At 47.0% G+C, this 23,410-nt stretch overlaps 1 protein-coding gene across 1 annotated transcript in view; it reads right to left on the bottom strand.

Annotated features, from left to right (window-relative positions):
• The window catches only part of ZBTB38 (zinc finger and BTB domain containing 38), a 253,950-nt gene extending 253,093 nt beyond the window's left edge, over window positions 1–857 (bottom strand). The window contains exon 1 of the mRNA XM_086943695.1: window positions 176–857. The gene's annotated coding sequence lies outside the window, so the exon portion shown is untranslated. The remainder of the gene's footprint in view (window positions 1–175) is intronic.
• Between the last annotated feature and the right edge of the window lie 22,553 nt (window positions 858–23,410).

The following is a 23,410-nucleotide window of genomic DNA, read 5'->3' as shown; positions in this document are numbered from 1 at the left end:
GCGTCTATGCTGGTACTGATATCCAGTGAGTCTGTGAGGCTACTGATATCCAATGTTGGAAGCAGTTGGAGGGAAAAAGCTAGTCATTTTAGAGAAGAATAATAAATACTCAACCCAAGCTAAGCTGTTGCAGCATTCAATCTACGGTAGTTAAAACACATAAAATCCAACCTACCTCGCAACTGCTCACCCCTTAACGCGGTGCACGCGCAGCACATCTACACAATCCTTGTGTGTACTGCGCAGTAAACCAACTGACATCTCAGTCTTCCCCTTTACAGTTTGCTCAGAGGCTGCGGTCGTCAAAGCGAGATGGGAAGTAGACGGCACTGCGTTCATGAAAACTGAATTTATCAATAGAGGAAAGGATTGGGGAGGGAGGTAAAAAAAAAGACTCACTCTTGTGAGCAGTCCTGACTCTGCGCATCCAGTGTGGTGTCCTCTAAGGGTTCAAGGCGTACCGCTGGCGAGCGACGCAAGGGCCCTTGCGCGTTTGCTGAAAATCAGGCCATTGACATCATTACCTAAAATATAAGCTCAACCGCCAGAGCCCATTGCACAATGTGTGTCGCTTGACGGTTAAAAATAGATGTCGCTTACTCCAAACCTGAAGGTGCAACACATAAGTTTCCAGTGTTTTAATCTGAGATCCACATTAATTATCAATGCAGAATAAATTATTTAACCCTAGTGAACAGCAAAGTAGCGTAAGAAAACAGCCATCATGTTGTTTCTTAAAATGCAGGCTCGGTAGTTCGTTTGTGATGAGATGCAAGGAAAGGCTTGAGCCTGGAGACGGTGTGTGTATGGCAGCGCTTGAGAGGAGGCAGCGCTCTGCTTCGACTCCTTCACGCCACACCGAGCATTTACATACCACCACCGAAAGACTAGGCAGCTGACAGCGATCCCTGCACAAAGCACGCACACGACAGAAGCAACACGAATCCAGCCAGCCATTTTAAAGTGTTTTGGAGTAAGAGGCTGTACTACCGGGGGAAGGGGGAATAGAGAGCTCACCTTTAATGTAGTATCTGATTAATGTAGGTTCTGACATTGCGTAGCAAGCTACAGGCTTGAATCAGTGGCAGAGGAGGAAACAAAGAGAACTGTCATCAAGTGAAGAGAGACAGAAACAAATCCGATAGCTACATACAACGTCCACACACATCCCACCCTCCAAACGGTTCCGTCGCGCGCTCGGTCTGTCGGCATTTAGAAGAATCAACAGACCCGCTGCAAAATGGCTGTCCCTTCCGCGCTGAATGCGACAGTCCTTTCGCCGAACGGAGGATCGTTCTGGGTAAAGTCATACGTAAAGATCCCGGCGACCTGTCGCTTGAAAACCCTGAGTCATCACAGCTTTATTTGAAACACCAGAGACCTTCATGTGAAAAAGGTAGAAAGACCGCGAAAAAAACACATTTCCAAATACAGCTCGAATTATTTAAGTCCTTATTGCAAATGTATTACATGCAGTTTCTCAGCAATGTTGACAAACCACACAGGCAGGGCTGTGGTCACGTGCTCAGCAGTGTAATTGCATTAAGGCTGCACCCTTTCACCACGAGCTCGCTAAAAATATCCGCGCTCTGCAGAAACTGTAGCTGAGCTGCTGGACTAATGTTACAAGACACAATTGCAGCCCTACAACAAAGAAACGCATGCAATCTGAAGATACTACCACGTCAAACAGTTTCTAACTCGCTGCATCTTTGCAGGACACTGCTGGCAACTGTAAAACCTGAAAATATTTATTGACCTAAATAAGATTAAAACGACGTAGGCGGTGCGCAGTAACCGCTCCTACGCAGCAGAACAGTAGATATTTAATAAGCGTAAGTGCGTGACTAAAACGCCTGATGCTGGCACCGAGTCTAAAGCGCCATTGGCAGCTGATGGGACCTGCATCTCAGCCTTCCATCCTTACAATGTCTGGACACCAAATACCATTACATTGGTTTATATTAAGACCTGGTATTTACCGCTGCTAGAAATGCCAGAAGTGTAGTATAGAGTGCTATATAAAATGTGTATTAATATTGTTATTAGTATCACAAAATACAAAATGAATTCATGGTGCAGCACATAGCTACTCTGTGCTCATTAAATACTGAATACTAGAGGTGACTTCCTGCGTGGGATTCTTCATCCTGCAGTGGCTTTTGACGCCATACACCTTTGGCAATCACTGACAAGCTTTCTCAAAGGCAAAGTCTGCAAATATTTCCTGGTAAGGTGTATCTGAACCGGAGGTAGCGGTAACATTGGGATTTGTGTAGAGAGAATTTAGTTTGAAGGGTAAGAAAGGATTTCATTTGATTACCCTCCCAAACATGTCCCAGGCTCGACATTCCTATTGATAGCAACTCCTGATTCCCTCAAGCAGTGACACCCGGTCCAACTATTTACTAGTTCAGAGGGGTGGGGTGGGGTGGGGTGGGGAGGGGGGGGTTGGGGGGGTCTTCAGCATCACTCGGTGACCAGCTCACAAAAACCTCTTAACTCAAAGAAAGTCTTGAGAAAGGGAGGTATAGTTTTCTAGGGGGTGGATTCAAGAACAGAAAAACCTCTACCACACTAGTTCCAGCAGCAGAATTAAAAATTTGCAAACATTCGTGACAAGAATTTTCAATTCTATTAAGGACACGGAGGCGAGGATTATGCTTTCTCTATTTCTTTACTACCAACAGCAGCCAATAGGAACATAGTAAAGAAACAAAAAACTACAACTCCCATGAGCCCTTAGGCAACCATAGAGTCTATACACTATATAAACCACCATAGAGGACAACACTTCCTCTTTCTTTGTCCAGGAAATCATAAACAGTCAAAGTCATTGAAGAGAGTACCGCCGACCATCCTGGAGGAAAGTCCGAAGGCAACCATCAAAGATCAACCGGAAACAAGTAACCATCCAAAAGCGAAGAAGTCGCAGGAAACACAGCAGATCCAGTATCCAAGGGATCGGAAACAATGCAGGAGAGACCATGACGAAGGATCACTTCTGGTCCGAACCTGAAAGAAAAACAGAGCCGTAATATACAACCCCAAAAACCCTGTAGAGGTAGCATCACATAGGGCGGGGAAAAAATTGGATGCAAGAAACATTGCAGAGTACAGTAAAGCAAATGCAACAGTAACAATGCAGTAGAATACAAATGGGTGGGATAATCCTCGCCTCCGTGTCCTTAATAGAATTGAAAATTCTTGTCACAAATGTTTGCACATTTTTAATTCTATTGCAGGACAGGAGGCTCAGATTATGCTTTTTTAAAGCTTATCCACCACAACAGAGGCAATATCCACAATAGGTTTGAAATAATATGTCTTAAACACAGTATAAGAAGACCAATCAGCCGTCTTCACAATGTCCTGCAAACTCACACCAACATGAAAAGCCTTCGAGGCCATGGCACCCCTCGCAGAATGAGCTCCAAAAATGGAGACATCAATTCCAGCCTCCGACATAAGCCAGCGTACCCAACGAGCCAGAGTAGCTGGCGCCACAGGTTTAAAAGGCTTCTGCAAAGCAATTAACAACTGTCCAGACAAATCCTGACGAAAAGGAGCAGTACTCACCTCATAATCTTTTATGCAACAAACTACACACAACTGTGGGTTGTGAGGAAAAGCCGGGTAAGTGACAGTGGACAGATTAGTCTTCGTACGTCAGGAAACCGTAAAAGTAACGCCTTCCGGGGAAAAAGAACGTCCCGCGAGGTCCAATGCGCGGACATCCGAGACACGTTTACAAGATATCAAGCATAGAAGCATTGTCAATTTCGCAGATAATTGCTTACGAGACAGAGAAGCGTTGGGAGGCCATGCTTCCAGAAAACGTAACACAACGGAGACATCCCAAAGAGCTACATATTTCGGACATGGCGGCTTAGCCATCCGAACTCCACGAAGCAAAGTAGAAATTAAAGGATGTTCTCCAATAGGCTTCCCGTCAACAAGGTCATGGCCCGCAGAAAGAGCGGAGCGAAAAGAATTGACAGTCCTGTAAGCAGAACCAGAAGAAGCGATGGAAGCAAGAAAATTAACAACTAAAGAGACATCTGCTGAAGCGGGATCCAGATTCCGTTCAGAACACCAATCACACCACCGACGCCAAGCTGACGCATAACGCTTGCGCGTGTTGGGGGCCCAAGCTTCATTGATAAATAGCTCAGCGTCTCCCGATAAGCCAGGGACTTTCCAGCGTTCCCCGAAAGACGCCACGCCACCAGACGGAGCTGTCCCGACAGAATTAGAGGATGTGGATGGAGCAGAGGATCCAATAGCAAGTTCCACTTCGTTGGAAGCAGGAATGGAGTCGAGCAACTCATTTCCAGAAGGTCTGGAAACCACGCTTGAGCCCTCCAAAGAGGAGTGATCAGAATGATCTCCGACAGAAACTGCGTCGTTCTGGCCAAGACTCGCGGAATCATCGCGAAAGGGGGAAAAGCATAGCAAAGCTGAGGAGGCCAAGTCTGGAGAAAGGCATCCGTGGCAAGAGCCTCCGGATCCGGACGCCAACTGTAAAACTTGGGCAGTTGAGCGTTGAGGTGAGAGGCGAAGAGATCGATCCAAGGTCGACCCCAAAGGCGAGACAGATTTCGAAAGACCCGTGGGTGAAGACGCCAGTCGCTGAAGTCCAGCAGATGGCGAGAGTTCCAGTCGGCCACTTGATTCTGGCGACCCGGGAGATACTCTGCAATAAGAGTGATCTTCCTCTGAAGGCAGAAATGCCAGAAATCCTTCGCAATCTCTGCCAACATTCTCGATCGTGTCCCCCCCAGTTTGTTCACATACCTCACCGCTGAGATGTTGTCCATGCGGAGCAAGATGCAACAGCTGGTGGCCTGAGGAGCAAGGCTGCGGATCGCAAACGATCCCGCCAGAAGTTCCAGGCAATTGATGTGAAGGGCTAATTCGTCCGGAGACCAACGGCCGCCCGTCGTCAAGTCCCCGCAATGGGCTCCCCAGCCCCATAGGCTCGCATCCGACTCCAACACCAAGTCCCGAGTGGAACCGAACAGGCTTTCCCGTTCCAGGCTTCCATATGATGGAGCCACCACATCATCTCCGATTTCGCGTCTTGTGACAGGGGAACAAGGTCGGAGTAACGAAGACCCTTCTGCAAGTGTCGGATCTTGAGACGCTGCAGGGCCCGATAATGTAAGGGACCCGGAAAGATCGCCTGAATGGAAGAGGTCAAAAGTCCGACAATCCGAGCGATCGACCGTAACGATACGTTTGGTGCAGACAACAGTGACTTCAATTCCCTCTTGATAGATCTGACCTTCTGGGCAGGCAAGAGAAGCTGGCAAGAGACCGAGTCCACAAGGAAACCCAGAAACTCTATCGACTGAGTGGGATGTAACTGAGATTTCTGAGGATTCACCAGAAATCCGAGAGACTGAAGCAGATCGATGGTCCATGATAAATGGGAATGAAGTTGTAGTGGGCACTGAGCCATCAAAAGAATGTCGTCCAGATAGACGATTAGTCGCACTCCCCGTGCACGCAGCGATTCCATGACTGGTCTCAGGAGCTTCGTGAAGCACCATGGGGCGGATGAGAGGCCGAACGGGAGAACCGTGTATTCGAACCACTCCCCCGACCATTGGAACTGCAAAAAGCGGCGATGAGGGGGAAAGATGGGAACGGACAAGTAAGCGTCCTTCAAATCCAGGCGAACCATCCAGTCGGCCTTGCGAAGAAGATCCCTGAGAAGATGGATGCCCTCCATCTTGAAGTGGCGATAGACCACCCCGTTGTTGAACTCCTTGAGATTGAGCACAAGGCGAGACCCTCCCCCCTTCTTCTCCACCAGAAACACATTGCTGACGAACCCCTGTGGATGTAGGGTTGTGCACACAATGGCCCCTTTGAGAAGAAGAGAATCGATTTCCTCGGAGATCACTTCCCGATCTCGTTGGGAAAAAACAAGGGGTAAAGGGACGGGACCCTGAAGGGGTTGGTGGTAAAATTCGATCTGGTACCCTTGAACTGTCTGCAAGATCCATGCATCGTTGGAGATCGTGCGCCAATTCTGTAGAAAAAATTGCACCCTGCCCCCCAGAACAACACTCTCGTATGGAATCAGGCTCACCTGCTGAGGAGAAATCTTGGCGACCTCCCTGGTTTCCACCGTAGCCTCCCTTGTTGCCTTGACCACGACCTTTACGGGAGGGGCAGAAGGTCCTCTTAGATCCGGAGTAGGAGGACTGCTGCTGATGACGCTGTCCGCCTCCTCCTTGGTGGGACTGCTGACCACGCTGTTGGCCAGAACCTCGGCCGAACGAACGTCCCCCAGAACGTCCGGCCCTGGCAAAAACCGGGCGGAATGCCCTGCGCAAGGAAGACTGCGCCTTGTCGAGGCCACTAAAGGTGGCAACAAATTTCGTTAATTCTTTCAAAAATGGTTGTCCAAACAGGAGACCTTGGGCCAAGGGGCCAGACTCAGATGTGGCCAATTCAGACAACCGGGGGTCCATCTTCAATAGAATAGACCGCCGCCGTTCGGTGGACAGGGCACAGTTTGCGTTTCCCAGGAAACAGATAGCCCGTTGGGCCCAACCAATAAGTTCATCCGGATCAATGCCAGACGCCGACCCTTGTGCTTGATAACCCAAATCCAAGATTTTGGTTAGGGGGCCAAGAAGATCAAGAAGCTTATCCTGACACAGGCGCCAAGATCGATCAATCCCTTTTTTCGGGTCTTTGGTGAACTTCTTGAGATATGTCAAGATAGTGGGATCGACTTCTGGAGTGTCAGCTAATTTATCTTCCAACTCCGGGCGAGGGCACTCAGAACGCAACCTAGAGCGCACCTCCTGATCAAAGGAATCCCGGATGTGAGCTTGTATGTAATCAGCAACCTCTGGCGCAGGGGACCAAATTTTGGAATTCGGATGGATGATATCCGTAGGCTCAAAGGTCAGGACCGGGGGATGGGAAGAGGCGTCAACAAAATGTTCTTTGCGTGACCTCTTAGCAGGGGGAAGACCAGAGGGACCAGATGATGAAGAGGATGAAGTGTCCTCCGTGTCCGGGTGCGGAGCATGGGACCTCTTAGACACAGTAGGGGCAGACAAGGATTGAGCCAATTTAAAAAAATCCGATTTATGAGGGTTCTTAGGTGACTTAGAGGAGTGTTTGGCAGAAGAGGATGGGATCCAGCCCTGTTGTTGAGCGTAATCCGTCAAATGGCGCTTCAGAGGACCTATTGCGTGGACCAGCGCAGTATTGACTGAATGTCTGACCCCTTGGTCAAGGGCATCGACCAAGTCGTACTCGAAAGACTCCTCGGGCTCCTCGGGCTCCTCATCATAAAAATATTCTTCAGCATCCTCATATTCAGCCATGGTGTAAGGAGGACAGAAAAGAATAAACACCACTGAGGACAATATATATAAATATATATATATGTATCAACAAGCCCACAAAGCAACAAGCAAAACAGGGGTCAAGGCGGAGACCAAGCGACCCAGTCAGGGGGGGTGACAACCCCAAGCAAGCCTAACAGGTAGAGCCAATAACTCGACCAAATTAATGCAAAAATCGAAAGTGGAGGGACAGGCTTGCACAGTAGCCACCCTAGGCAACGCCTCTAAATGTTATCCAGCCCAGAACCCTATCCTGAGGGAAAAAGGCGTCTTGTGGGGCTCTCCGGCAGGCAGTGGGCTGAGGCGGTAAAAGCAACGCTGCCTCTGAGCGTGTCCGGGCTCCGTGACACACACGGAACGTAAACAAAGCCAACGCGCATGCGCGAAGGCGTGCCTGGCAGTCCGGAAGAGAAGCGACGCGCGACAAGAGCGCGCGAGCTCCTGAGCCCCGTCCCGCTCCACACAACAGAGGACACACGGGCACAATGCGCCCGCAGTACCAGAGAGGCGACACGCGCTCTCACAACACACAAGCGACAACGGCGAGAAACCGAGCGCCAAAGCCGATATAAAGCACACGGCGAAACGAACACCCAAGTAGCAGCTGAAAAGCGGCACAACAGCGCGTGAGTAAACGCATCAATCACTACACAACACAATGCCAAAAGTCAGACATGCAAATTGTAAGCAAGTACTAGAAATTGACTTAACTGGCTGCGAAGCAGCAAAGAAAGAGGAAGTGTTGTCCTCTATGGTGGTTTATATAGTGTATAGACTCTATGGTTGCCTAAGGGCTCATGGGAGTTGAAGTTTTTTGTTTCTTTACTTTGTTCCTATTGGCTGCTGTTGGTAGTAAAGAAATAGAGAAAGCATAATCTGAGCCTCCTGTCCTGCCATAGAATTGAGAAATCTAAAGAATGGCTGCTTTGAAAGAGCACAAGGACCTTTTCTGATTATACTGCAGAAGATGGCATCCCAGAAAGGTGCGGAGCCCAGTAAACATTAGTGGATAATGCTAAGAGTGTTTAACTCCACTGCTGTCCGAAGGGAAACCAGCAGAGCTTTCTAAGCAGAGGCAATGAGCAGCTCTCACATTAAATCTAAACTGCAGAGTATGTTTCTGCTACATCAGTATAACTTCCCTCTAGTCCAGTTTCCCATGACAGTATTTACCTGCCAAATCACGCCATGTAGAGAATAATCTTATAATCCTGTACATATAAACAATGCCATAGTGAAAGAAGTTGGAGTGTCACTCTCCCATGAATCTTCTGGTCATTTGTGGACTCACATACACGCTGGCCCTCCCAATTGTATGGCTAGCTCCTCATTACTCTCTGCCACTTTGAACTCATTCACCATCTAATTGTCAAAATGGTACCACCCCCACTTACTGTAAAACGTCATTGGGTTAGTGTACATTAGATCCTTTGACTCTGTCAGTGTTAACTTGTAGTTGGTAAGGAACAACATGTAGTAGTATATCTCCGTTTGGGTGATCCAATTCCATATCCAGCCCAGCCTGGTCGCCTCCTCTGGTAGTGGTATCTGGCTGTTGCTCTATCTTTTCTTCGCTCACTGTACTTTGTCCAGTTACCTCAAAGGAAGAACATTTTGCATATATAAGCATGAATGAATTTGATCCCTGCTTTCCTTCTGGTTGACTAATCAACCCCCTTTTACGTTTTAGGTCTCGTCCTATTATTCGCGCAAGCGAAAATAGGACGAGAGTATTGAGGGCAAAACAAGCTCTGAAACCACCAGGCGGATTACATAGAGTGCATGTGCTCCTAGTGAACGCGCTTACCATTTGCTCCCGAGCCGCCTGCCTCCGAGCGCTTCACTTCAAAGGCATCCGCTCCCCGCCCCCTGCTTCACACTTTTCACGGCCGCCAGGCCGTGTCTCGCATTTCTCCTCCCCCCTCCCCACAGCAATGCTACTCTTATATGCCTGTAACTTAACAAAATACTGTTACTCTTTTCCTAATACAGCCATTTCCCTGTTAGTACAACTTTAATTTTGACAGTGATGAATGTTTTAAGCTTGAAATTACTTATGAAATTCTCTCCAGTAAACATTTCATTTGGTGCACGACGCTCCCTCATTCTTCTCTTGTTGTGGTGGAGTCCGGGCCGCGGTTTATTGTTGTCCCCCCCCCACCCTGGCGCACTCCAGTTCTCTCCCGTGGTCGACACCTGCCTCTCCCCGCATCAGTATTGTTTGTTATCCCGGACTGGGTTACTTTTTTCGTCAGCTTTGGTACAATTTTCAAGTCCTCAAATATTGTGCACGCGATGACGTGCTCTCTTCCTGGTTTCACTACAGCCTCTCATTTCCTTCCTGCACTTTCCTTACCTTTCCATTTCTCAGAGTAAGTTCCCGGCGCATCGGTTGAGCAAAGCGCTGCACGTTACAGTGGTCTGGCCGACCCACAGCCCGCATTAGCCAGGCCTCCGGGGAGCGCAGGGAGGCAGTGGTCAGCTGGGTAGAGAGGCTGCTGCTGTAGAGCTACAACCACGGTGAGTGTGGGCTACACTGATGCATGTGTATGGGGGCGCTAATCCCAGGCCACGCGATGTTGCTGCTGGGCGCAAAAGTGGGGCTTTTACTTTTGCACACTTGGCTGCACTGCAGGCGGAGGTATTGCTCGCCGCCAACTGAATAATTGCGCCAGCAAATTCAGGTGAGCTTTTTGGTGGAGTACATTCACATACTGTACGATTCACCTGACCCTGTGAGAATAAAGATCTTGCCCTAGCTTCTTGTATGCATGGCGGGGAAAGCTGTGACGAGTCCGGGGAACTTCACTATCGGGGGTAACTGAATAACGAGAGAAAGCTGGGCGGATTTAAGCATCGTAGTTCATCCAGTCACAGACAGATGACCTGCGTCGTATATAACCGCCTCAGCCCGCCTTAACTATATTTGTTTCAAACTGTCATTTATATTCTAGACTGGCCTGACTTGTAGGTCCTGATTAATGTAAAACCTGAAACTACATGTCCCACAATGCTCGTGCATTGCTGAGACTAGAAGGCAGTGTCACATGGATGCATTTGGGCAAGTCCTAGTAATTCTGGCGTTAATCTGCTTCAGCGCCACGATCCAGAAATAATGCGCTGCATTAATACAAATGCAGTGAGCAATGTTCGCTTTTCTTGGCTCCTTCCCCCTCCCCCAGGGGCATATCCCACGTTCCTGCAAAACAAAAGTTGCTATAGTTTCTAAAATCAACAGGCACCCTAAATGTGTGTTCCCGTGCGTCCATGTAAATGTGTGATGGTATTGTAAATATGCAAAATATAGCTTTAGCAAATTATTACCTGCTTTATGTTCCTGTTTAGAACAAAAATTCCTTTTTATTTTATGTGAAAATAAATTCAGTTTTAGAAAACTAAAAGTGTTTGGAAGGTTAGTCTTGGTGTTTATGTATTCAAGGCTTTACAGCGACTCACTGGCACACGGCGCTGCTTGCAGTTAAGTTACTCTCCCGTATATCTTCCCCAAATACCTACCGCCCCTCACGGCTTGTTATTTACCAGTAAGATTGTTCGTAATTGTGCCTCTATATCCATTTTGTGATAAAACCCTCACTCCCTTACATAAAGAACAAAATGCCTCGCTGCGGGAAATAAATCAATTGATTACACGCCCAAAAGGACATTAAGCTGTGAACAGATATAAAATCCAGAGTGAAGCATAATACGAAAATAATCAGCAAAGCACCAGAAAAAATACGGGCTTTCCTACTCCGCTTACCCAGGCTCTTCCTAGGTGGCTTCATCCTTTAATTTCACTGCGTTTCCATAGCCCTTTTTCAATTTTTTTTCCTCTGGCTGTTTTCTCTCCCATCCCTCCCTCTTTCTGTCGCTCCACACCCGTTTCCAAATATCCCAGCCAGTAATGTCCTGCTCCAACTGCCAATTGAGGAGGTGCCTGGCCCCCCGCAGCTCTCCAGTTTGCGCTTCAAGTCTGGGATCCAATGTTGATCGATTCATAGAGCAGGACAGCCAGAGAACTAATGCTGCCAGCAGCTACTTTTACCTACCTCACTTGGCCCTGCTGCCTCCTACCTATCTGCTCTACGTTCTATCTCAGGGGCCAACAGTGCACACTGCCAACACTCTAACAGCTGCCATTAATACATAAACAGTGAACACTACCAGCACAGCACTAACTAGGAGCAGCGTGCTACTGTAACTGTTTCACCAGTAACCTCTGAGCACACCAAAGTCCATTCATGTTTGTAGTTAGAAACAATTATCAGGCAAGAGTCACTTGTAGTAAAATAAAAAAAGATAAATTCAAATGTTCATAAATCAAAAGGTTGAAGTTTCTTCTTGTTTATTTTCTTTCTTCGATGTTCAACACTGATGGTACAACAGCCAACACGTCTTTCGTCGTGTAAGGTATAACACACTGACTTCTTCAGGGCTCGATATCCACAGTTTCTCTGGATCAAAATTGTCCACAGGTCTAGTCAAGTTTGCTATTTCCTTATTTATTCACAAAATCAAATATCAGTAACAAGTTCTCTCCGCTGTAAGTTCTTTCTCCCAGTTAGCTAACAGATCAGGCTCCAAGTCCTCATAAGTAGGCATAATCTGCGATCTCAAACCCCTTGGTATTCTGTTCAGGGTGAGGGAGATCTTACTGTAATATACGAATTGAAACCCTGATATTAATTGGGTTGAGCGCCTGTTAATCTGTTGGTATCCAAATATCTATTGAATTGCACAGCAAGGAGCAGCCACTCGTTAGGTTTTGTCTATATATACTTTCATGATGAATAGAGATCAGGAAGCACAGGATCTATTTAGTAACCTGCAAGCAGGGGGTAAACCAGGCAAGACCACTAGTGCGACAAAACCTGCAAAGAATGTAAGTCTAAGGGAGAAATTTTGGAAATTAGAGAATTTGAAGAAGCAAGAGCTTAACAGATGGTGGGACGCTGTGACCCTTAAACAATACCTCACCCTGTACAGAATACCAAGGGGTTTGAGATCGCAGATTATGCCTACTTATGAGGACTTGGAGCCTGATCTGTTAGCTAACTGGTAGAAAGAACTTACAGTGGAGAGAACTTGTTACTGATATTTGAGTTTGTGAATAAATAAGGAAATAGCAAACTTGACTAGACCTGTGGACAATTTTGATCCAGAGAAGCTGTGGATATCGAGCCCTGAAGAAGTCAGTGTGTTATACCTTACACGACGAAACACGTGTTGGCTGTTGTACCATCAGTGTTGAACATTGAAGAAAGAAAATTAACAAGAAGAAACTTCAACCTTTTGATTTATGAACATTTGAATTTATATTTTTTTATTTTACTACAAGTGACTCTTGCCTGATAATTGTTTCTAACTACAAACATGAATGGACTTTAGTGTGCTCAGAGGTTACTGTTGAAATTGTCGCTTTCCAATGGGAGTTGTGGATGTTACGCATCCTACCTCTCGAAGCACCATCTTACTGTAATATACGAATTGATACCCTGATATTAATTGGGTTGAGCGCCCGTTAGTCTGTTGGTATCCAAATATCTAATGCTACTGTAACCGCACAGCTGTGTCTACCGCAGTGATAACACACTGCAAGCTGCATTAATAATGGGCACTAACAGCACTACACTTTCACTGACAGTTGCCATTCAATATTGGGATCAAGTATTCGCTTGTTCACCGTAATATGTACTCTTAGCCTGGCCTATTTCTTTGTGACCCAAGCTAGGTTGCTGCAGGTTGATTCAGAAAAGGGGGTTGGCGTCTGCATTTTTCCCAAATAGTTCCCATATGTACAATTAATAAGGCTGAGTGTTTTGATTGTTTCATTCCGGTTACACCAGTCTCTTCATGTTTGGTGGATTCTCTGTGGAGGTTGCAAGTTCTTCTCCAATGGACTGCACACTTATATATGTAAACCGCTCCTGTTAAACTTATTGCCCCCTCACATCCCCGTAAATGGTAATTTATATTAGCACATTGGAACGCAGGGAGCTTCTTTGAAGACCTTGGTTTGGGAGAGGGTGACTTACTGTAGGCAGAAGCTGTAGTATTCTTGCTCTTTTCAATTTAAAACCTTGTGCTCACAGTGGGTGACGTGTTCTTCTAACCTTGCTGACCTAGGCTTTACGTGTCCTTTAAACATTCTCACTCCTTACAGGCCTTGGCCTATGGCTTTAGCCTATAACTCGGGCAGAATGCATTTGACATCTGTTCAGTTGACTGAGCTATGCTTTATAGTTACATGTTAAACAAGTGTACATATGTAATATTGTGGGCCTTTAGCTGCTTGCAGACCTCTGCAATGAGGACTGTAGATCCTTACCGCACCCTCTTTTGGTGTTCGTGAAGTGACATCGGATTAATCTGTGTCGAAAACCTGGTATGCACTTACCATTCATACACTTCAAAATGGCGGAGAGGGTGTAGAAGAGAAGCTTGCAGTGCACGCATAAGTGAAAGGCCTTCGTTTATAATAGTAGTTTGTCTGAAGCCTAGCACATCACGAATTCTGATGTGCCCCTTCTTACATACAAAACAAGCATTTGCAATGCAAAAGGTCTAGCATTTAAGCTATTAGCATTGTAAATGACAATGCCTTTTATTTATGTTTTAAAAACCAAAACATAAATAAAAGGCATTGCCATTTACAATGCCAATAGCTCAAACTTGTTTCCTTTTTCTTTCCCTCCCTCCATTCTTTCTTATTAACATTGACTTCACAGCTTTTATGTGCCCAATTTGACCCCCGTACTCTGGCATGCACATCCTGTATATTATTAATGAACACATAGGGGGCTTCTCCACCTTTTTTGACTCAAACACCAAATGTGTTTGTGGGGTGCACCATTGCTGTAACCTAATCAGAAGCTTTCTTACATTTGCATTGAGGTCATTCTTCTATTTCACTTTCTCCATTTCCCCCTCTTTTTGCAAATTCATGTTCAAATATGGTCCTCTAACTGGCCCACGAGATCCTGTGCATTCATACACATTTCATATCTATCATTCTTTGGGGCACTATTCCTCCAAAGGAACACTGGGAGCCGAGCGCCTAGCAAGAGGAGATCTTGATATTGATTGAGTCATTGCTGTGGGAGAATTAATATCCCGTCAGCAACCACTGCTGCTGAATTTCAGGAGCTACTTGATAGCCCACAAGGGAACGCACGTTGTCCCGCCTTCCCTCTACAAGTGCTCTTCCCAGCCCTGCCCTGATGAAGACCCCAACGTGAGGAACTGACCACCCTCTATATCCAAGGGGTCGAAACATAGACAATCTACCACCTGTTCTCAAGCTCAAAGAATTGAATAACTGAAGCAACATGTACCATTGAACTATGCTCATATATGGGAACAACTGACCTATGTTATGCTGGAAAGGTCCATTTCTATGTAACAACAAATGTATATATGTTACCATACCTTTACACTGTCCCTCACCCACTGACTCACTACCATTGACCCTAACCTTCCTTTTCTTCACAACGAGAGCACTGTAAATGTTGAATGCACTGCTACCTGATTGGAGCAACTGTGTTGCTAACCATTAATGCTTTGACTTTACATTGCATTTCATGCCTGCATAATTCATGGAATTAAATTCCGGTTCCTTGAATCCTATTGAAGCTCTAAGCGCTGAATGCTTTTTCCGTTGTATGCGTTTTTAAAAAAGTACTACCACGGCCACTTCTAGAGTATAATCAGAACACCTTTACACTGGTAATTTGTTTTAGTGCCTCAAAAAAGACTTCTTTAATGTTCATGCTACAGGGTAAGTTTGTGCAAAGGCCATCATTCACCGGATGCCCCTTTGACTTATTAGTGGAACAGCTGTGCATGGTGCTACACATCGGGCAGTACCTATGTTTGCTCTAATTCCAGCAATCCTGAGCAAAATTAGAGAGACTGATTCAGAGCCTTAATACTGGGTTGGAGGAAAGGAATGTGCTAAAGCGAAATCATGGGATTTGTTTTTACAATTAGTTCTCAAGTAGTCCAGGTTCCAAAAGAATAACTCAATAGAGGTATCCTTCTATAAGATCAAGTTCCACCTTGGGATGCCCGCATTGAAGAATGCTGGTGATTGTCCTTGGCAGTAAATTTGTGCATAGGCCCATCTGAAGTTCTAAAATACTTTATGGGAGACTCTGTGAGGATCTAACACAATCTATGAAAAGTTTTATGTTGACGATTCTGTTAGTTGCTACAAATCTTTCCTTGGTATTATTTTGCCTGCTGTTATGGGTTATATGTTTATAATCTTTACTTTTTTTGGATATTCTTAGGCTGTCTTATGCTTGTCTCTCTTATCTTTCTGGCCTTTAATGTGTCTTTGTTTGAAGACTCCTCATTTGGACTCGTGCCATTTCCTGTTCTCTACCACATACTAGTCTGGATCTCCCTCACTTGTTATTGACGTACGTCATGTCTTCATCTTTCAAGTTGTGGCCTTCTGGAGTAGGAATAGGGCCATTTTCCCTGTTTCTATGTCCAAAGTCCATGCCCACTTTGCCCCCAGTTGTTTATGGGCAAATACTTCTTTCTTTTCTGTGGGACCTCATTACTTAAACCTCTGTTCTTTGGGGGGATATTGGTTAGGAAGTGTTTCTTTGTGACTTCTTCTTGACTCTGTTGTAAGGCTTTTTTTTAACTACTGGGCTCCCTCTCTCCTACTTGGTCCGACTTTACTTGTTCTAGCTCTTATCCTACTAGAAAGCCTGCCCTTGGTGTTACCCACATACAGCAATTCAGGTAGGAAAATTGGAAGTCCGGCAGATCTTTGAGAGAGAATAGAGACATATTTTCCCAACCACAGACAAAAATATGGCATTTGTCTTGTGGCTTTCATATTTTCAGGTTCTTTAACTACACTGAGGAACGTTTCTGTGTGAATATGATCTTGATGATGCGCAAACATGATATTAACTGGGACATGAGAAGTAGATGATGGGTACCAGCCAATTCTGCCCACATTTCTATTTTTGAGGCCAGACAAGGGGGCGAAAGGAAAGGGTTGCAATGAAGGGGACGGGGAAGGGACGGGGACACAGAATGGAGAGAATACATTCGAACAGTCCTATGTACTTTTCTGCCTTTCAGGAAGAAAGCCTGCCAGAGTAAGTGTAATGGACCTATTAAAGATGGGGAAATAATGAACCAAGGAGATTTTTAGCCTCAAAAGGAGCTTCGAGAAGTATTGAAGCTGAATAAAGAAACTATATAAAACATATCATATCACCTTGAATTCTTTTAATGACATTCCGTCACTTTCCAATAGGCAAGCTTTAAGCCAACAGAAGAACTAGAATCCGCTAATATGAGTCTGCATTCTGTAAATCCTGTTGCAAACCATGACATCCTTTGGCACCTACCTCAGCATGTTACTTCCAAGCTAATCAGGAGCAAATGTGTCCCTAGAATATTTTGCCAATTGCAAACTATTCACTTGTTGGCACCTAATGGGGGTACCACACAATACAGCAACTAAAAGGTGGCACACTGTCAATGCGCCCCCTGATTGCAGCCATCTGGAGGGGAAAAAGCGGGGTCCAATGGACCCCCAGACATCCCGTTGCAGGCGGGTGCCGTCACTGACAACACCCGCCTGCAAGGCCCGGACTGGCCGTTGCGGGCACCGGGCAATCCCCCGGTGCGCCGCAAGGGTGGGGACCGGTTTCGGGCCCAGGGGGCCGTTTTTGTTACAGGGCCGTTTTTGCAGCATAGCTGCAAAAGCGGCCCTGTAACAAAATCGGCCAAAAACGGCCCAACAAATAGCTCGGTCGCACCCCCAGGCAGGCGGGTCGAGCACTTTGCCAGGGCCGGTTTTGGTTCTCAGTCCGGCCCTGCCTGCACTGTGAAACCACGGAGCTGCTTCAAAGCAGCTGCTCCGTTTTTTTTCTAATGAATGTGCTGCCCCAGGGCAGCGAGTATGTGTCTGCCCTGGGGGCTGCAGCGCATTCACCCTAACATGGCGCATTTTCCTTGATTGCGCCAGGCGCACCTTTTAAAAGATGCACCTGGCACAGTCAGGGATAAGGCACAATATGTGTAATACGACCCCTACACTTCATAAGCCACAGACTGTGATCTGTTTCCGCTTAATTGAAATGAGCTCCAAGAGAGTTTCAAAGCATTAACATAGCATTCTTTAGCGGACCCAGTTTCTGCTGCATGTCAGCTTAGCCTTTGATTTCGTTTTTTTGCTAAAAAGACCAATAACATCAATTAGATATTTTCCTGAACTTTTTTGTAATAGCTCTAGACTTTATTAGGCACAAATAGTAAACTTAATTTTATAGTAGTATAGAATGTTTAAATCATGAGCACTTTTTGGATAGTAATGTATATTTTTAATAACTTTGCTCCTATTTCTACCCTGGTATGTTAATGGTGAAAACACCCTTCCTAATAGTTGAATACCATTTTCTTTGAAATTTAGTTTTCTTATGGCCTCACAAAGTTGGAGAAGTATCACATTCAAAATGATAATTTGTTTGTCACCCAAAACATTGTTTATCTCTCTATTACCTCGATGTATCATGGTAACGTTTGAGCACACAACATTGGGCTGCATACAGAAAGGGTTGTCTTATGCTTTCACCCTCAAATTGATGCAAACATTCAACTCTAGTGGCCCTACTGATAAAGGTAAAGTTGCACATGTAGATTTACTTATGTGCAAGTCTACTCCTGCTTCTAGGTGTTAAGTTTACACCTTTTTGCTATTCACCATTTCTGAGTGTATATTTACACCTAAGTATATACTTACAGCGAGCGGAGATATCTAAGACAGAATTTATGAGTGTAAAGATACTGATAGTAACTTTCCACACGTAGGTGGGGAGCTCTGCCCCTGGGGTGTATATCTCCCGATGGCAAAGTATAGGGAAAAATAAAAAAGTTTCTTTGGGCCACATGTACGACCGCTTAATTTTGCGAGTTCCTAATTGTGACTTTTTGTGACTCTCAATTAGGAATTCACAAAATGCGATGTACTAATGTGTCCAAAACACATTTAGCGATTTCTAATGAGGTTGAAATTGATCTATTTCATCAATATTTATGAGGTAGGTCGCAATTTGCGACCAATTGGGAATCACTAAGAACACAAGGATGGTGGCCTGCTAGGGACAGCAGATCACCATTTCTGTGTTTGCGTTTAAATAAAGCAACATTTTTTTTGGGGGAAATGCAGCCCGCTTTCCTTAAAGGAAAATGGGATGTGCTTCATAGGGAAAAAAGAGGCGTTTCAGTTTAAGACCACTGCCTGCTATTAAAAAACATTTTCGCAACCATTCAAAAAATTGAAGGGTCCCACAGAACCTCGTCCAGTTTGTGAGTGGCTTACCATCTACTTGAAGTAAGCGGTAAGCTGCAAATGTTTTGCAACCACCTTCTGACACAAAACATTCATATATCCCCTGCAACTTGCTATTAGGATGGGACACCCTTGGCACACCCTTTCCTAATACCGACTTGCAAACTCTATTTTATGAGTCAGTAATAGGCTGCCAACTCGCAAAATAGAGTTAGTACATGCTAGAAGGCTATTTAGGGGTCGCAAATGGCTCGACGCTCTGTTTGCGGCCACTTAAAACCTTTGTGCATGTGGCTCTAAATTCTTCAAAATATTTTAATGTAAAATAAATATTTGAATGAATGAAAAAAATAGTGTTAACCAAAATTAATAAGATAAATTTGAGAGCACATAAGTTAATCAAATTACATTATAAATGTAATCTAACATTAACGCTAAAACTATTTAATATGCATTTAAATTGAAAGCTGAAATAATTAAATTTAGTTCATATTATTTCCTATTGGTTTTTTAATAAAGTACCTGTCACCATTGTTTTGTAGGGGTGAGTTGCAATACCTGTGAGTGGCCATGTGTGGTGCTTGACGTATTCCAAGGGTGGGCTGTATTACATCCATGACTATTTTGTGATTTTTTGGTCTGTAGTAACTTTAGAAGTGTAGTTGTGAAAAGCAATGTTATTACTATTTTGAGAAGGGGCGTGGCTTGGACGCCGATCGGGATGGCGGCGTGAGCTTGCAGCTCCGCGCAGGGTCCCGCTATTTCTCCTGAAAACTACACCTGGGGAGACCCTGGTCGGCGCAACTGGCCTGTGAGGTGTTGGGGAACCACTGGGGAGCGGCTGAGACCTCTCTGGGGACCGCTAATCCCACAGAAACTTTGAAAGACGATGCCCGAGGTGTTGCCCGGAGTGCAAAGAAAATGGCGGCGGTGAGGGTCGATGGTCTCTGAAACAGGACTGAGGAGAACTGGCATCGGCTGGCGAGGTGGCCCGCCTCTGTGAGATCGGAGTTACGGGGGCTGCTGGCACAGACCTGAGGAGCGGGGTGCTTGGTGACCAATATTGGACTGGTGCACTGGGTGTGCGCACTCGTTTCTACCTTCCCCCCCTCGCCCCCCCCCTCCGGATCTGGCGACAGTGGGGCGACGGCGCTGGAACTCCTGATTCTTAGAGTTGCAGGCACAGAGGAGGCACTCCACCACGATCACTGCTGTTGCGCACGTCCCCCGGGCAGAGGATATCAGGTCCTGGTGAAGATCTGACCGGCCTGGGCAACGACGACAGAGGCACCTAAGATGGCGGCTGCGGGTGGAGCGACCATCACGGAACAATTGGCGGACCCTGCTGACGGACGATCGGGCGATGGACGGATCCTTAAATTTATAGATGGAGTCCTCCCTGGATCCATGAGGGTGAACACGTTACCTGCATTAAACCAGCGTCTTCTGATCGATGGTACCATATACCTTTACATAGTCAGTACATTGGAGCGAATACCACGCTAGTCTACCGATATAATCAGTGAACATAGGAGGACCGATCGTTTACGCATCTATAGACCACCGTCAGATAGAATACTTTACAGACAACTACATACCAGCAGGTGGACTGATTCCCTTATCATACCACAGTTTACTTACATCCGCTCGTGCTTCATCCGCCAGCAGTTTAAGATATTGGTGCATGAATACAGACTTCCTGAAGAAGGCTCACGCCGAAACGCGTTGAAAAGGAATGCACTTCTGTATTTTTTAATAATCAATCAAATTGTCTAGTCTTACACCATTTGCACATGTTTTGCCCTTTTTACCTATAACAATTTGCACGTATAATGAATTAAGAAAAACAATTGCTAAGAAAAAAAGATGTTATAAAAATAAAATATCATAAGAAATCAACACTAGAGTGTTTCTAGTCATTAGTCATTTAGTTTTCCTCCCCTTTTTCTATCAGGCACATAACCCGGTGCACTTTTGTTCTGACTTTACCCCTATCGGCTGGCGAGGTGGCCCGCCTCTGTGAGATCGGAGTTACGGGGGCTGCTGGCACAGACCTGAGGAGCGGGGTGCTTGGTGACCAATATTGGACTGGTGCACTGGGTGTGCGCACTCGTTTCTACCTTCCCCCCCCCCCTCTGGATCTGGCGACAGTGGGGCGACGGCGCTGGAACTCCTGATTCTTAGAGTTGCAGGCACAGAGGAGGCACTCCACCACGATCACTGCTGTTGTGCACGTCCCCCGGGCAGAGGATATCAGGTCCTGGTGAAGATCTGACCGGCCTGGGCAACGACGACAGAGGCACCTAAGATGGCGGCTGCGGGTGGAGCGACCATCACGGAACAGGGCCGGGAGGATTCGACCGCACTATCCAGGGTCGATGAGGCCTCCCCGCCGATGCTGGAACAGGAGCAGAGACTGAACCGGCGCCTGGATGCTATTCTGGATGCCATCACCTCGACCAAGGAGGCATTGCAGCAGGACATTGCGCAGGTCGCCACGGGTCTGGGTCTCCTGAGGGCGGATCATGCCAAGTTAGCGGATAAGGTTAAGGACCATGAGCAGCTGCTCTTAGACCTGAAACCGGCGGTGGTGACCGCGGAACATAAGCTCACGGACATCCTGAGCCGGCTGGACACGCTGGAGAGACGAGCGGAGGATGCCGAAAGCCGCAATAGACGGAATAACGTGCGGGTCGTAGGCCTGCCGGAGAGAATTGAAGGGGAGGACGCGGTGGCCTACATGGAGAACTGGTTCCGGACGGTGGTGGCACCGGAGGGCCTCACTTCCTTCTTCACGCTGGAGCGAGCACACAGGGTGCCGGCTCGCCCACCAGCGCTTGGCCGCCCCCCTAGACCGATGGTGGTGAAGCTCCTCCATTATAAAGATCGGGACCTCCTAATCCAGAAAGCTCGGGCCCGGGGCCCGTATGAGGTTGAAAATAGCCGAGTCACGATTTTCCCGGACTATACTCAGGCGGTTCAGAGGAATAGGGCATCCTTCCTGGCGGTGAAGAAGGAGCTGAGAGAGGAGGGCATCCAGTACTCGTTGCTCTTCCCGGCCAAGCTGCGGATAATCATGGATAGGAACACTCAATTTTTTCAAACTCCTGATGAGGCATGGTCATGGTTAGAATTGTATCGCGCTGGCACGGACAGGACTGGCAAAAGTCAGCGAGAGAGGCCTAAACCGCTTCAGGTCCGGAAATCGCAAAGGATTCGCTCCCGCAACAAACTTCAGCCAGCGAAACGGGAGGCTCAAATGGCTGCAGACAAAAGAGGGGCGCTGGCAGCGACGGCGAGCATCACACGGTCGCAACAGGAGAGTGACCTGGCTGGATCGGACTCTGGCGAGGATGGCGGCAGGACTGGAGAGGAATTGTCGGAGGCGGAGAGCTCGAAGGGCCCGGTGGTCACCCCACAGACTTCTGACGAGATTTTTCATGGCTGACTCATGTATGGGACTTGGGACACTGTCTCTCTTGTGGGGAGGTATCCTGTTGGCACTAGATGGGCTGCAAGGCAGGGTGAGGCTTCGACATTGCGGGATGGAAGGAGCGGGGTGCGGGCTCCGCCTGCCCGGGGTCGGCGATAACTCACCCCCTCGTGGCCCTTAAGGCCTTCTGTGGTGGCGAGCACAGGTTAGTCAGATGTGTGTTTTGTTTACGGTTTGGATCGGGGCTGAAACTGGGTTTGTAGGCTCTGTCCTGGGGAGTGGGGTTTGGGGAGTTTTTTCTATGGTTCGTTTGGGGGAGGGCAACTGCTGTGATGTGGGCAATGAATGGCTACACCTGAACTGGAACGTTTTGCGCTGGTATGGGGACGTTACCTAACTTGAAATGCCTAACGTGGAATGTCCGAGGACTGCGAACTATGGTCAAACGCCACAAAGTGCATGCTTATTTGGTGAGGCGGGGGGTCCAGGTTGCCATGTTGCAGGAGACTCATTTAACTAAACAGGAATGCACTGCGCTACAGAAGAGATGGCGAGGCCAGGTCTTTGGTACCACTTACTCCGCGTTTGCTAGAGGGGTACTGATATGGGTACGAGCGGGGGTCCCGTTCCAGGTGTTGAATCAATTGGTAGATCCTGAGGGCAGATATGTGGCGGTGGAGGGACGGTTGTATGGTAGGGATGTGGTTTTATGATGCGTATACGCCCCGAATGTTGATCAGGCCCGCTTTTTTGATAGTTTATCCTGCTCACTGGCCTCTTTCTTAGCGGGTCCTGTGATTCTGGGGGGGGACTTTAACTCGATCACAGATGTAGCCTTGGATAGGTCTCACCCACCACTGGCCGATTCCCCGGTACGTAGGCTAGCTGCACACAGGAAGGATTGGCAAGAAAGGTGGGGACCGCTGGATGTGTTTTGCGGGAACAACACCAGGGTGGTAGGGATTACTCCTTTTACTCGGCCCTCCACGCTCTACATGTTAGGATCGACTCGGTCCTGTGCAGCGGGTCCCTAGCCCCGTTGGTCTCCCACACGGAGTACCTGGCCAGGACCGTCTTGGATCATAACCCTTTGTTGGTGCATGTCCAATGGCAGCGGGCGCGATCTGCGATCCCAACATGGCGGCTCAGGCCCGACACCCTGGAGGACTCGGTGTTTAGTGACGCGATCCAACGGAGCGTAGACCAATATTTTGACGAGAATGAGGGGACAGCAACTTGTAGGTCCACTGAATGGGACGCGATGAAAGTGGTGGTGAG

Source organism: Lissotriton vulgaris, chromosome 11 (assembly GCF_964263255.1).
Source record: "Lissotriton vulgaris chromosome 11, aLisVul1.2, whole genome shotgun sequence".
Classification (NCBI taxonomy): domain Eukaryota; kingdom Metazoa; phylum Chordata; class Amphibia; order Caudata; family Salamandridae; genus Lissotriton; species Lissotriton vulgaris.
Note: the sequence above shows the minus strand (reverse complement) of the source record. Positions and strands in the feature narration are given on the sequence as shown.